The sequence below is a fragment of the Adiantum capillus-veneris genome, chromosome 13 (assembly GCF_014529385.1).
Source record: "Adiantum capillus-veneris isolate H3 chromosome 13, ASM1452938v2, whole genome shotgun sequence".
Classification (NCBI taxonomy): Eukaryota; Viridiplantae; Streptophyta; class Polypodiopsida; order Polypodiales; family Pteridaceae; genus Adiantum; species Adiantum capillus-veneris.
The window spans coordinates 61,334,393-61,348,203 of NC_140943.1; the positions used below are offsets into that span (position 1 = coordinate 61,334,393).

Genomic DNA, 13,811 nt, shown 5'->3' on the forward strand with positions numbered 1-13,811 from the left:
AGCATGCACATCCATGAGACACCTGAAATTAAAGTCAAAATGGCAAACAATAGCAAGGCTAGGTGCGTAGACATTTGTAAAAATATCTTTGTGGAGGCCTTTGGCATTAAGAAGGCAGTGGATTTCTATGTCATGTCTACCAAAGGAAATGGTTACCCATTTATCCTAGGAAGACCATGGCTAATGAAAATGCGAGTTTTGCAGGATTGGGAGAGTGGAAAGCTAATTTGCAGGAATGACAATCATAAGAAGGTTGTCTTTGACATGAAGGAGCAACATGAAGAATCATCTCAAAGTGAGACGGAGGAAGGCTGGACCGATAGCACTTCAGAAGGAGAAAGTAGCAGCAGCATTACTGAAGAGGAGTCTTTCATCGAAGTCATGGGGGTAAGGTTTAATCCAAACAACCAAGAGACCTCTTGCCCAGGTTTGGAATAGGTAGGTTCCCAAGAGAACCAAAATGTGCAAGATGAAGGAATGTTAGAAGGTATGTTGTCTACAACACTTACAAAGGACGAAAGAGAGGAGTTCAAATGTGTGCTAAGGAAATTTCCTAGGCTTTTTGCTAAAGACTACACCGATGTGCGTGGAGTATATGTTGTTCAACACAAAATTGAGTTGAAGCCAGAGGCCACACCTAAGGCTCAGAAGCTACGAAGGCTAGGAGTCATCAAGGAGCAGGCTTTACTCAAGGAGGTAAGAAAGCTTCTAGCAGCAGGTTTCATTTATCCAGTGGAGAATTCAGAGTGGGTCTCTCCCGTTGTTGTCACTCCTAAGAAAAACGGCAAGTGGAGGGTGTGTGTGGATTACCATCCACTCAATGAGGCAACAAAAGAGATCACTTTCCCCTCCCATTTCAGGATGAGATACTAAATGAGGTAGCTGGTCATGAAAAGTACACTGTGTGTGATGGCTACTCGGGTTACTTTCAAATAGGTATCGCATTGGAAGATCAGTTGAAAACAACCTTCATCACTCCTTGGGGTTGTTATGCTTTTAGAGTCGTGCCATTTGGACTGACAAATGCTCCTGCAACTTTCCAACCTTCATGAACATGGTATTTCAAGCATTCTTTGGAAAGTCCATTAGGGTTTTTATTGATGATTTTTGCATTTATAGCTCCAAATCATTGCATCTACAAAGGGTAGAAGAAGGTTTAAAGAAGCTCTACAACATGGGAGGTCAACTCAACCCCGACAAGTGTCACATAGGTGAGGATGAAGTGATCTTGCATGGTCACAAGGTTTCCTATAAAGGCATTGAGGTGGATCCTTCAAAGGCAAAGGCTCTTATTGAGCTCCCATCACCCAAGAATCTCAAAGAGGTCATCTCATTCATTCAAAAGGTGAAGTATATGTCACGCTTTATTCACTTATCTTCGGAGTTGCTTCATCCTTTGCAAAATTTGACACAACAAGTAGAATTTGCCTGGTCTTATGAGCTTGAAGAGTACTTTTGTAACATTAAAGTCATTCTGTCAGAGCTACCAACACTCATGCCTCCTTGTTGGGAGTACACATTCTTTGTTAGCTCTAGTGTTGGGAAAGAAACAATTGGAGCGGTTTTGCTACAACAAGATCCCCATAGTACCCGGATGCGACCCATCTACTTTGCTAGTAGGGTCATGAATGCTTTGGAGAGAGGCTACACGGAGGCAAAACTCATGATGCTTTCTCTCATGTTTGCGGTGATAAAGTTTAGATCCTACTTACTACCAAAACCTTTTGTAATTCTCACTGCAGAAAATTTGTTTCATGGTTTAAAGATATGTATTGGCCAAGGTATACAACGTCTCATGGTAAAAGGGGATGCACTTCTCATTGTGAAGCAAATTTTAGGCATTTGGGCATGCAAGAATGAAAGCTTAAGGACAAAAGTTCATGCCATTCATAGGATGTTTAATCAGTTTGAAGAAGTGCAACTATATCATATTCCTAGGAAACAAAATGAAGATGCCGATTTACTTGCACAACAAGCACTTGCAGGTGTTGAGAAAGAAGTGCAGGTCATCATGGTGGCAGCAACTATCAAGCAACCGAGATACCAGGGATTGGAGTCATTGACTCCCATTATTAGCTACATTTTGGAGGGTGAGTTTCCACAAGACTTCACGAAGTCTCAGAAGAGGAGACTCGTGAAAAAGGCAAGCGCGTATCTCTTCCTAGAAGGATCCCTCTATCAAAGAGGGAAGGATCAAGGAGATTCCAGCCATTCTTAAAAGGTTTGCATGAAGAGGCATGTGGTGGTCATTTTGCCCAAGAGTTAACTGTGAAGAATATTTTGCTTGCGGGGTATGTTTGGCCAAGTCTGCATGTGGATGTCCAACATTGGTGTAAAAGTTGTCACAATTGTCAGGTAAATGGGAATAGAAGATTGGTTTATGGTCCAAGGCAAATCGTGCTTGCAAATGGACCCTTTGAAAAGTGGGGCATTGATGCTATGGGTCCTCTCCCTAGGACAAAAAATGGTAAACTCTACATTCTAGTGGCTGTAGACTATATGACTAGGTGGGTGGAAGCACAAAGTGTGGCAAAGGTAAATGAGAGTACATTGAGCAAATTTGTCTACACTCACATTTGTTCTAGATTTGGCACACCTTTGGAGATTGTTTCTGATAATGGTCCAGGGTTTAGAAAGGGCTTGCTCACAGAAGTCTGTGAAGAACTTCACATTCTACATTGTCATAGTACACCCTACTATCCCCAATCAAATGGTTTGGTAGAAAAAGCTAATGGTGTCATTGCAGGCATCATTAGAAAGATGGTGAGAAACAAGACAAAGTTGTGGGATGACTTCTTGGATGGTGCCTTGTGGGCGTATCGAACCACATATAGGGAAGCCACGGAGTTGACACCATTTCACTTGGTCTATGGTCAAGAGGCTTTACAACCAATTGAGCTCAACATTCCAACAATGCGACTTCATGGCAAAGCAGCACAAGATGATCAAGAAGCATGGATGGATCGACTTCTTACCTTAGTTGAGCTTGAGTGGAAAAGAGAAGCAGCATACGAGTGCTACAAGAGGAAAGCCACACAGACGAAGGAAAATCTTGACAAGAAACTGAAGGACAGAGGCATCAATGAAGGAGATCTTGTGCTAAGGTATGACAATCGACTCGATAATCGTTTTGATGTCAAGTTTGAAACTAGATGGCAGGGGCCATACATAGTCAAGAAGGCTTTCAATTCAAGTTACTATCAACTTATGGACTTGAATGGGACAGAGCGCTCTAGGAAGGTAAACAGGTATCGCTTGAAGCCTTATTTGAGTCGCCTTCTACCAAAGGATCTACCAAAGATCTGTCAAAAGGCAGCTATCTCATGTAGGTATTGTTCCATGAAGCATGAGTGTAACTCAAACCAAAATTCTGAGGGGCCAAACAATGAAGATCTCGTTAAGAACTCTGAAGCACTCTCTTTGGAAAAGATGCTCTATGATGGTACATGAATATACCATCATCCTCGGGGAGGGCTAATGATAGCCGTTTTTCGGCTTTCCATAATTGCCATAGTAAGCCACCTCACCCTATCAAATCACTAAAACATTTTGGTTATATCTACCATTTCACTGTACATAGGTGTGTGTGAGTTAGGGGACTTTTCCCATATCTTCTTAAAAACCCTCAATTAGCTAGTCACTGGACTAGTTGAGCCAAAAAATTAAAAAACTAAAAAATTAAAAAATTAAAAAATTAAAAAATTAAAAAATTAAAAAATTAAAAAATTATAAGTATATATTATGGCCCATTTGTGTGTAAATATTTCAAGTATATAGGGCCTAAATAATAAAGGGTTTTTCATAATTATTTTGGTATTTATTTAAATATTTCTACCTATGGTGTGTTATTTTTGCTATGTACATTGACTCACCATTACCATATTTTTTCTTACCATTTTGCATACTCTTTATTCCATATAAAAATAATTTCATGCAAGCTTCTCTTATTTTTGGTGTAACTCCATCCCAACAAAAATCCAAAAAAACTAGTTCTATAGTTTTTCACTATTGTAATTTTTTCCTTTCTACATCTATTCTCTATTACTCTCATAAATTAGACCACCAAAAATATTCATCTTTTTATGGTAGACTTATAATGAGAGAGATTTATTTTGACCCCTTTATATTTTTTTCACCTATATTATTTATATTTGACATGTACATATTTTTTTAGACCCCTCAATATTTGATTTTCTTAGTTGTACTATTCACTTATATCATGATCTCAACAATATCTTCCATTATAGACCTACCAAATAAGGTCAAGGGTATGTGGCATGCATGCATGCACTATGGGAGGCTCACTCTTGGAGGTATTCAAAAGAATCATCCAAAGAAGGAACTCACAAGGACTTTGTGCAGTGGAAAAAAACAGTCGGTTTTGCTAAATTTTTAAAGATCACATGCTCCCCAAATTTGAAAAGGTGATACAAACAAAAGTTGTAGCTCGTGGGCTGAACTTTTACCTCATATTTTTTTGAGCTACGAGTTGTGAGCTATGATTTTATTGGTGGACCCCAGTTTGCCCATGCTATGCAGCCACACTCCCTCTTCCACTTTATCATTTTTCTCTTTCACACACACTTCTCCACTCATCATCCCCACCTCTCTCACCACTCCTCTCTGCACCCTACTCACCTTCTTCTCAACCTTGAAGCATAAGAGAAACCATGGTGAACTCATGTCTTCTCCACACACTTCCATTCCAAAATTGACCACCTAGTCTCATTTTTCCTCATCCATATTACCCATATCTATCAAAAAACCACAAATTCAGCATCTTCTCTTGAAAGATAGTATCATGGTGATTGATTACTCATGTTCACTTACCTTGGCTCCCAAGGAAGGTCAAGAGTGGAGAAAAAACATACCGTCAAAGCTAGTGGACCGTCAACAAGCGTCAAAATTGACCCTACTCAAGACACTTGGAGCATCAACATTGTAAGAAATCCATATTTTCTTAACTATTAGGATTTTTTTCTTCCTTATTTGTATCCTACTTGGATACTCCCATTGTAAATATCTAATTCCATTTGTAAATCAATAAAAATACTAACTCTACTAATTTACTAACACTAACCTACTATGAAAAGTCCTATCACCTCCAATTCTCTCCTCTCTCTCTCTTCTTCATCTATCCACACCAACTTCTTGATAATTCCAAGCAAAAGAAATTAGATAAGTGCTGAAAATCTAACCCAACCATGGTTAGAGGAGTTACCCTACCCCCCAAAATTGCTATAAAAGGAGGGTGTAGCTAGCACAAAAGGGGGGGAGCCATAAGCAAGAGCACTATGCTATAGCTTGAGAAGCCAAGCTCAACCTCTCTAGAAGGAGCTCTTGAGTGGAAGCTCATTGTCTTATGCATGTGCATGTGTTGTATTAGGGGTGATTAGCAAGGGAACTCTATGCCATTGTAAGAGAGAGTGATCACTCAATTGAGAGTAGGAAATCTATCATTTCTCCTACTAGTGTAAGCCCAACATTTACTGAATCAAAGAGGGTGGATTTGGAGTAATCTTGGATACTTTGTCTCTCTTCCAACGTGAAGTAATGGACAACAATGATGTGTAAGTGTCTTGGTGTTTTTTAAAAGTTCTTGATAGCTTGTCTCTGAGTGTTGTCATCAATTTAGCCATAATCCCACATACTGTAAGAGGGCGACAGGGTGGAGAGGACTCCCCTGGCCTTAAGACAGTGATTGAGGTGGATTTTCTTGTGATGTGTTGTGGTGGTGTAATTTACTCAAGCTATGTTGAACAAATACTAATCTCACTTTCATTGGTCATGACAGATTTGTAAGAAGGTATTAGTGCAACAAGAACCCCCTCCCCCTTCCCTCTTTTTCTTACATATATAATTGTGTTTGCTTGATCACTGTCGAACATTTCAAAGCAGCCTGAGCACTCTCTCTCTCTCTCTCTCTCTCTCTCTCTCTCTCTCTCTCTCTCTCTCTCTCTCTCTCTCTCTCTCTCTCTCTCTCTCTCTCTCTCTCTCTCTCTCTCTCTCTTTACGCGTCCTAGCTCGCATCCAAAACTAGGTGGTGCCCCAAATTTGTGTAGGGTTAGTGTGAGGTCCCCACCCCGCCATATCAGGACGGCGGATCTGATGGTGAACCTGGTGGCCACTAGATCTATTGTGGAAGCAAACAAAATGGTTCAGGGTTCGACTAGCGGACGATCTCTCATCACAGGTGAGTCGAGTTCGCCTACTAGCAAGGAGATCTAGCTCCACCTCGCAGGGGAAGCATACTTAAACTATCTAGCGATCCTAAGACCCACCTTCCAAAAGGAGAGAAAACCCCAAGCGCCTTTTTCCCCATGTTTCAGAGGCACGTACCCTCGAGATTTCACTGCTCTAGGAGCAATGAGTATTACTAATATCGAAGTAAGCACAATGGGACAGAGAGTTCCCGACCAATCGGGACCACCCATCTAATAGGCATTGGCAACCTGAGCCAAGCCCCCACTTTCCACCCCCACACTCACACTTCCTTGTGTGACCTAATTACTACGACAAAGGTTGTTCAACATAAACATTCCTTGTTTTGATTCCGAAGCACATTGTTTGTTAAGACAGCCCTTCAACCAGTATTGCAAACAACACCAAGACAGTATTCTAGTAAAAATTCTACTCAAACTTATTCATTAAAATTCCAATGTTGTGGAGGTACAACATCCCCCCTCCAGCGAGAGTTCACTCCTCCCGTTGTCGCCTAGCTGCCCATACAACTCGGTATGTCCACCGCATAGAAAGCACGTCATGGACATTCCCACCGCTTAACCAGCAGACGTGGGTTCCCACCGCTTAACTAGCAGTCGTGGGTATCCACTGCTTAACCAGCAGTAGTGGATTCAAGAGCCCTTAACCAGGAACTCTGCCCCTTGTGATCAGTAGGGGGGTCGGGACTGATTCAACATTGGAAGTAAAATGAACATGTCGAGCTAAATTTTCCCTAGCAGACATTCTTTCCTATTGCAAACAGCATACCCATCAATCATTTCTTTCCTACCTTAGACTTAAATGTACAAATAAATTCAATGCCGAGGTTTCCGTCGGATTTCTCCAACATGTTCGGGGATATGTTCATTCCTAACTAAACGTGTGCAATGTTAATTCAAACGACTTAAATAAAATTATGACCTACCTCTTCCATTTCTTCGTCAATGGCCCGTGAGATGGCCAGTATTTGTTCCTCCATGGGAGCTTTTCCCTTTCCATTGACATTGCTTGTTCCTGCCTCGCGGTCGTGGGCACCACCGAAGCGAGTTCTCTTAACCAGGGCCATTTTAAACTCACTACTTTAAATGATTAGCTCGGAGAAAGAACTAAGGTTCGCAAGTGTCATAACAATTCAATAGGTAGATTAGCAACATAAATTAATGCCTCTTATATGCGAGGTTTAGAATTTTCCATATAGTAATCATTAGGGATGACACATAATCCTATGGGAACCGGCTCTAAAGATAATTATTCAGCTTACCGTGATTAAGGATAATTAGGATTTTACTAATGGGATTACCAAAGAGATGAATTAAGTATGATTAGTCTCTCTCCTAGCAACTAGATGATGCAGATTTATCTTATGCATATGTGTGAGGAAAGTCAACTCGTAGAGACTTAATGACAGATTAATTTTTCCTTAATCACACCTTAATGCATAAAGGAAATTAATTTAATTTAGATACAGTATTAATGGGTGATAGAAAAAGTGATTCTCTTCAATCTACACAATTACTAGCTTACCGACTAATTACTATGCTACCTAGAGAGGGAAAGTTCTAATAATTATGCACTAATCATTAATCGAGAGTGATGAATGGCTGATAATTCAGCTATGGAATGCTGATTACATAATAGAATATGGTTAAAGAGAATTTAGAGAGTAATTATAGCGGATTACGACTAGGAATAAGCATAATAGACGAGGAATTTAGAAGGTAGAGAAAAGAATTTTCAGATGGCATTAATTTAACCGTGGTTACCGTGATTAAGGGCTGATAATCTTCTCGATTCTCTGATCTAATCGAGCTTCTTGAGGCGAGAATTCGGCAGCACCTCCCTCCTTGCTTCTCCTTCAAAAAGTGTGTGAACCGGCAGCACCTTCCCAGTGTGTGTAGGTGTGTGTGTATGCACTGTGTGTGTGTGTGTGTGTGTGTGTGTGTGTGTGTGTGTGTGTGTGTGTGTGTGTGTGTGTGTGTGTGTGTGTGTGTGTGTGTGTGTGTGTGTGTGTGTGCAGGCCTTTAAATAGGCTCCTACATACTGAAAATCAACCAACCTTGCTAAATGCATCTGAAGGAGCACTTAGTCTCTACATTGGCAAGTCCAGTTCCCCTACCCACCAGTGTCCAGTTGGTTTAGTTAACTGGTTCTCACACTTAGTTGCAAGCTTGGAAACTCCCCAAAGACTGCCACAAGGCAAGAGGGCGCCCCCTAGCTGCTAAAGCTAGTCTGGAGTGGCCTGGAACCTATTCCCACACAGCCCCAGGCCCCCCGGTGCCTCCCCGGACAATTTTATGAAAAATTGGTTTTATGCTAAAACGGGCCATACGAATCGGATTTTGATGCCGTAAATTGCTATACTGAACTCTAACTAAGGTGTACTGGACCGAGTACCTACCATATTTAGCAGCCCCCCCCCCCCCCCCCCCGGGGTCCGAAATTGTATTTTTTCAAATTCGGGGTACAGGTGCAGATTTTCGAGACGGTCAAAACTAAACGGGTCGGGTGACCAAAAACTTACTATATTTGAAAAATTTTCACAAAAATTATTTTAATTCACATTTCGAAGCTTTAAAACATTCTAAACATCATGGCACTGACAGAATTTAGAAAACTGCTAAAAATAGTAACTTTTTTCATTATATTCATTTCAAGGTACAATGGTGCTCTTTTTGATCGGGGTCAGAGACCTTATAGTTAGGTTGCGGGTTTGTGTGTGTGTTTGCTATTTTTTCCAACCCCAACCCAATTGAGCAGCACGGGACCCTAGAAGAGTGCTTAGAGGCCACTCTTCTTGTTGCCCACCCCGGACCGCCTCAATACCAACCATGGTGGGAATTTTTGAAAGTAAGTTGAGATGATGAAACCTATCTCTAAGTTTGGCTCTACCTTATCCTCTACTTCCTCCTTTTTGTTTTTCTCCTCTTACACACGTTTTTCCTCAAGAACTTTTTGCTCATTTTTTTTCTCTTGCAAAACATGCATTCTTAGCCATATCTCTATCCCTATTGCAAATTCTAATTGTGGATGGGTGAATAGGAGAGCTATTTATAGTTTTATGAAGCAAGGGATGACTCATATGAAAATTTTGTAAGAATCACAAAATATTTTCTATAGAACCAACATTTTGTAAGTGTGGATGGGTGACTTTGGAAAACCAAGCTGAGCTATATATAGTGTTATGAATCAAGGGGATGACAAGATTGTGGTATGATAGCACTTTGTTTTTTTTAGCATACAAAAACCATACAATTTTGAGGTCATGACATTGGCACACCTTTTTGTATCTAGCCAAAAAAATCATGACAAGATAAACCAATTGCAACATTGTCATTATAATCAAAATATTTTGTACAAAATTCCATTTGTACAAAACAATTGATACAAACTGCCAACAATACTGGAAATAGTGTAGGGATCTAACTAGGGAGTAGGCTTTAGCTTGAAAGTAGATGCACAATCTGTTCTCGCACTTCTTGGCATATAAATTTTTTTTCAATCATTCTCGAGACCTGCAAGACATATTATAAAAAAATTAAGTAAGAATATGACACTCAAAAGCAAACAATGGCAAAAATAAATAAATCATTGTCTACACACCTTCTTTTCATCTATTTTAAGAGCAAAAGTTGTAGGCAAATCTATCCCTTTATTGTATAGATCTTGCCTCACTTTGTGCAATGTGCACATAATGCCTTTGACTATAAAATTGATATAATGAAGTTTTGGGTATGGATCATGTATATATAGGTAATGGAGCAAGATTTCACTTACAAATGACTCCATCCAGTATTTTTTGAGCCCAACCTTCATCCACAAATTACAATACATCTTTTGATTCTAAGCACTTAATTGACATCATTGTTATAGACACTTTCATATCTACCTTTGCAAAGAATTCCACAAATACAATGATGGGCATAAAATTTGCAACTCTACTCTTATTTCTTATGGTATTGATATTTTTGTAGAAAAGTATTTCATAAAAGATATTGCATTTTTAGCTTTCACTTGTTGTTGAGCTTGATAGTGGCCACTCTTCAATCCTTACCCCTAAGCCTTCATGGATTTTGGTGGAACATAGAAATGAACATAAAAGAATACCCCTTTCTCTTCTATAGACCCATGAGCTCTCCCTTTGTAAATCTCCTTCCAAATGGAGCCATGTCAAAAATCCAAATTCTCAATGACACATGCCACCAGCTATCATTCCTCTATGCTTGAGAGATAGAAGCATGTAAGAAACATATTAGCACAAAACAAGCATAGAAATTATAACAATCATAGGAGCAATGTACCATTAACAAGCCAAATCAAAGTGAAGATAATAGTCAACATATGAGTCACTTATAATTAGCTTTGTGTAGAGAAATATTGGAGCTCTTGAGATGAAGGTGAAGCTCCTTGTTCATGTAAACATGCTACACTAAAACTTTCTTCGCTATTTTCATAGCTCCAAAAAGCTTAAAATCTTTCACTTTTCCTTTCTAAAATGACAATAAATTATTTTTTGAGGAATCTTTTTTTCTCTTGCTTTATTAAATAATAATTCAATTAACCTTGGTTATTGATATTTGGATCCATTGGTTATGCTTGTTTAATGTGTCATAGATGGTGATGGTTTCAATGGATGTGTTAGGGCATTTATAGTGGGTGGACTCCACTGCTTGAAAAGGATAACAACCATTAGGAAAAGAATGGGTCTTAGGAGGACCTTTTTATTTTCCATGAGATAATGAAGGTGATTACAATTTGACAAATAGATGCACGCCATGTACGTAAGAATGGTGGGTGTGTAATTGCAGTGTAAGAGTGGTAAATGGATGCACTTTTCTCCCAAAAAAGAGGGTGGACATTTTAAGATTTTTAGTCTTCCATAACTTTTATATACAATCTTTAACTTGACTAGATAATATAGATATGCGATCTACACGTTGATCTCTTTCTATAGATATGCTACATGATATGGTTTTACCTACTAGATTTTAAATTTCATGTTGGAGGAAACATTTGTATTCAAAGAAACTAGCCATTTTGCCTATTTGAATTCAAAATATGTCCTTGGATTGCTTTCTTAATAATAAAGGTTAGACTCCCTAAAAATGTCAAATAAAGAGGCCCTTCTAGACCCCCATTCTCTTCCTAATGGAAAAAGATAAAGGCAAAGAGAGGGCAACATGAAGAGGAGGGAGAAGAAGGTAGTGGAACAAGGAGAGAGGTGGGACTGGACAAAAAAGAAGGTCGTGAGAAGATTCAAAACTCATTTTGGTTGATGAAAGAGATCTTCTTGAGAAGGTAAAAGGACCATGTAATGAAAAGCTACCGTGGATGGTCTTTTAAAAATTTATTTTAGAAATTCAAAAGAAATTTTCAAAATGAAAGTTCTGTAATAGAAGCCCTCCTCTCATTGGCCTAGAGCACTCTCTCTCTGAATGTTAAAGAAGGCAAAAAATTGACTTCAAACTTTTGCTAATGGAGTCTTCAAATGTATGAGAGGTTGGCTACCTTGGATGGTCTTTTAAAAGAATTTATTTTAGAAAAAGAAATTTTCAAAATGAAAGTTCTGTAATAGAAGCCCTCCTCTCATTGGCCTGGAGCACTCTCTCTCTGAATGTTAAAGAAGGCAAAAAATTGACTTCAAACTTTCCCTAATGGAGTCTTCAAATGTATGAGAGGTTGGCTCTTCCCATATACCAAATGATGACTTTTCACATGTGTTCCATATGAATCCACCAAAAAACATGGCTAAAGAAGGTTCTCACTAGGGTATCATGAACAAGACTTCTCCCCAACCACCCTCCCCTAGAAGAATTGTGAATGATCACAACTAGATAAAAATACCACACACTATACAACAACAACACCTCCCCTCAAACTAGGCTAGCTAACAAGGTTATCCAGATAGATAACACATGGATTAACCAACGTCATAAGTTTTCGAAGAAAAAAACACATTTACATCAACCTTAACATTAGAATTTTATTGTGGACTCCAATCTGCCCACGTTTTCTCACAAGTCACCCCTAGTCTTCTCTCACTTCTTTTCACACACACACACTCATTCCTCTCAATCCCTAGCTCAAACCTAAAACTTCCATGGTTTCTCTCACCCTCCTCACCATTACCCTCCCCTCTCACACCCATAGCTCTCTTTTGAAGCTCTACCTACATCCACCATCTCCATGTCTCTCTGTTTTAGTCCCATATTACAATTTTATTCTACCCTTTCAAGAATGCATAAAAAATCAACAACTTAACCATACTTAATCTTTGTAAAATGGGATTTTTTTATCAAAAAAACCCTCGTTCTCTTTGTGGTGATTTAACTATGGTGGTAGCATGAAAAGAAGAAGAAGAAGAACGGACTGCACAATATGAGAGTTGTAATCCTTAATTGGGTGAAAATGACTTTTATATATTCAACTGAATGCATAAAGAGGCTACAATCCTTGATTGGGTAATAGTACTCCCATAGTATTGGTGCATGAGGTTGAAATCATACATATTGTTACTTTTGTTTTTGTTTTTCAAATGATTATCATCGTTCCAAATTCTAAGTTGATTATTCTATGTTGCATGTGAAAATAAGTGAAACACTCCCTACAATTAACCCCAGTTCTTCCCATGAGAATGCCACATAATTCTCTCTTAGATCGTATGTTTCCATAGTGGTTTTTTTACAGGAGGAATCTACAAGTTGTTGGAAAAATTAAATTGTGTATACAACATCTTTGCAAAGAAGAGGACACAATCTACATTGTGTAGGAGATAACCAAACACCTCCAAGTAGATTTTTTTGGCATTTTCTCTAATCTCTTGATGATGACACTTTGCTATTTTCCACCTACCTTTCTTAATCTCAGAGTCATGGCACGGCCATATAGCCTTTATCATTTCTTTTGTCACTTCTTTGTTGATATCCTTCCACTGTGCATGGTTTGGGTTTGCCCATTTGGATAGCCGATGGGTTGCATGTGTTTCTTATTGTGCTGACATGCCATGTGCAAGCAACTTCATGCACTCAAATGCATTGACGGCTACTTGAATTTTCTCGTCCATAGTATCTTAAATATTGGCAATCACAAAAAAATGAATATTAATCATCTTTATTTGTGAAATATAGGTTCTCTCAAATATTTACATCTTCAACTCTTAAGTTGACATGTCTAGTCAACTAAAATTGGACCATGGTCAGAGCAAAGAAATTAGATTGTGTTCACTGTCTTAAAATAAAGTACATGTTATTTGTGAAACAGAGATTCTCTCAAATATCTACATCTTCAACTCTTAAGTTGACAAGTCTAGTCAGCTAGAATTGGACCATGGTTAGAGCAAAGAAAGTATGTTGTGTTCACTGTCTAAAAATTAAAGTACATGTATAGACAATTCACTGAGAAATGCTTAAATTCACTAAGAAGTACTTAAATTTACTTAAATAGACAACCATTCAAAAAATAGAGAACATGTAGATAGCCAAAGACAATAAACCAATATCAGCACCCACTTTACAATAAGCAATTATAATTTTAATTGTCTACACGTGATAAAAAGCTGGTGTGAGTTCGATTTAATGGCCACTAATAGGGCT

General features: G+C 38.8%; 1 long non-coding RNA gene across 1 annotated transcript in view; it reads right to left on the reverse strand.

The window, feature by feature from the left end:
* Positions 1-9,444: 9,444 nt before the first annotated feature.
* LOC147444117 (uncharacterized) overlaps positions 9,445-13,811 on the reverse strand; it is a 51,409-nt gene continuing 47,042 nt past the window's right edge. The window contains exon 3 of the long non-coding RNA XR_015190109.1: positions 9,445-9,734. This is a non-coding gene — a long non-coding RNA (uncharacterized LOC147444117). The remainder of the gene's footprint in view (positions 9,735-13,811) is intronic.